Below are 2,478 nucleotides of genomic sequence, written 5' to 3'. Positions count from 1 at the left end.
TCTGTGGGTGTGTCTGTGTCTTTGTATGTGTGTGTGTGTGTCTGTGTCTTTGTGTGTATGTGTATGTGTGTCTTTATGTGTGTGTGTGTGTGTGTGTGTCTTTATGTGTGTGTGTGCGTGTCTGTGTCTTTATGTGTGTGTGTGTGTGCATGTCTGTGTCTGTCTCATTGATCTCATTGAAACGTATGAAATTCTGACAGGGATGGACAGACTGGATGCAGGGATGATGTTTCCTTTGGCTGGGAGGGTCTAGAACAAGGGGTCACAGTCTCAGGATACAGGGTAGGCCATTTAGGACTGAGATGAGGAGAAACTTCTTCACCCAGAGGGTGGTGAACCTGTGGAATTCTCTCCCACAGAGGCTGTGGAGGCCAAGTCACTGAATATATTTAAGAAGGAAGTAGATAGATTTCTGGACTCTGAAGGTGTGAAGGGGCGCGGGGAGAGAGAGCGGGAGTACGGCCCTGAGATAGAGGATCAGCCATGATCATATTGAATAGCAGACCAGGCTCGAAGGGCTGAATGACCGACTCCTGCTCCTATTTCCTATGTTTCAATGTGTGTGTGTGTGTGTGTGTTAGGATATTTAGCGTAATTATTATCCTTTCATACTTCATACTGTATGTTCATAAGATTCACCTTTCTTCACGACAAGACTGGCTTTATAATAAACGAATCATTTTGTTTATTGACGAAACCTGGACATTGGGCGGTCGAACATGAGAAATAGAAGCGGAAGGAGGCCATTCAGCCCCTCAAACCTGCTCCGCCATTGAATAGGATCTCCGGTAGATCTGTTTGTGTTTCGAACTCCACATTCCCATCCACCCCACCTCGATAACCTTTGATTCCCTCGCCTGACCAGAACCTAGCTCCCCGTGCCTTAAAAAATATTCAGTGACCCACCTCCACCGCTTCCTGAGGCAGAGAGTTGCAAAGACAGCCTACATACCTAGCATCACACCGGCACTGAAATTAATAGACCGCATGACTCGTTTGTGTGAGAGGCAGGATGTCTCTTTGGCTGGACGGCAGCATCTTGTCAGTGGCGAATACCACTCGTGTGGCTACTACATAGTAGCAGAATGGAACAGCGAGCTTCACCTGTTGCTCGAATGTTTGAGGTATCTTGCCCTTCCAGGGTAATCTGAGGTAGACTGGGCACTTCTCAGGGCTGAAAGTGAGGGCCTTAGGCCTGTGGATGAGTTTGCAATGATACACAGCGTGGGATGATCGGATCAGGGTAACCATTACCCCGCAGGATGTCTTTGATGCCCCTATTTCAGCATCAAGCTTGCCTAGTGAGCCTACGGCTTGGGCTTTATTTACCAGGTTACCAATAAGATATCCAAAACAAAAACAGAAACAGAATTACCTGGAAAAACTCAGCAGGTCTGGCAGCATCGGCGGAGAAGAGCACAGTTGACCTTTCGAGTCCCCGCGACCCTTGCGTTCTATTGAAGGGTCATGAGGACTCGAAACGTCAACTGTGCTCTTCTCCGCCGAGGCTGCCAGACCTGCTGAGTTTTTCCAGGTATTTCTGCTTCTGTTTTTGTTTTGGATTTCCAGCATCCGCAGTTTTTTTTGCTTTTATGCCAATAAGATATAGCGGGCGGAACTGAATTCCAACACGCATACTGACCAGTGAAAGTAGGACCGCGGTAGACCATGGTAGAGAACTCCCTGGCAGATTTCTCAACTAGTACATCAAGGGAAGGGGGGTGGGATTCATTTGGCTCCTCCATTTCAAAGGTGAATTTGAACGCAGGGTGGAGCCCATTCAGACATGTAAGGAAATTATTACATGCAGCTGCCTATCACAGAACTGAGTAACCTGGTTTGTGAATTCCAGTGCCAGTGGTGATGCTAGGTATATAGGCCGTACACCCCCAAAGACTGGCGGATTGTATTAAACAGCATGTCCCAGTTGCTGCTGATAGTGGGCAGGGCACAGGCCGTACCCAACCAGCCCACGCTCGCGAAACTCAAAACACAGTGTCCAACTTTAGACGTGATTTCACGATTGGACAAACTTTGCTAAATAACCCTCACTGTGCAAAGAATCAAGCTAACAACCAATTTAAGTGCGGCGCAGTTGTGTGTACTGGAAGCTACATATATTAGTACACGGGGCCCTGTTCTTTGCAGACAGAAAGAACATATACACACATTGCGCCTATTTCAGCTAAACAAAAAAAGTGACAGCCATTTGCTGACTTATTCCTCAGGGCAATGCCTTGATCAATCAGGGCCAAGCTGCCTGGTTTAAATTTCAAGCAATGCTGGCAGTTAACTGCCAGTCACCTTCAACTGGAGCATTCTCCATAGCAACACCTCTACCAATCAAGAGTCCGCTTGCCAAACAATCAGCACTCTCTTCTCATCCAGTATAAATTGTTGTTTTCCCCTTATATTGCAAAGTGTCCTGATGAGTGCAAGATGAAAAGCTTTGACTTGTCTCTTTTTTCAGCAATACGC

Source organism: Cetorhinus maximus, unplaced genomic scaffold (genome assembly GCF_964194155.1).
Source record: "Cetorhinus maximus unplaced genomic scaffold, sCetMax3.hap1.1 HAP1_SCAFFOLD_1026, whole genome shotgun sequence".
Taxonomy (NCBI): Eukaryota; Metazoa; Chordata; class Chondrichthyes; order Lamniformes; family Cetorhinidae; genus Cetorhinus; species Cetorhinus maximus.
The sequence above is the reverse complement of the archived record's forward strand: the minus strand, read 5'-3'. Positions refer to the sequence as shown.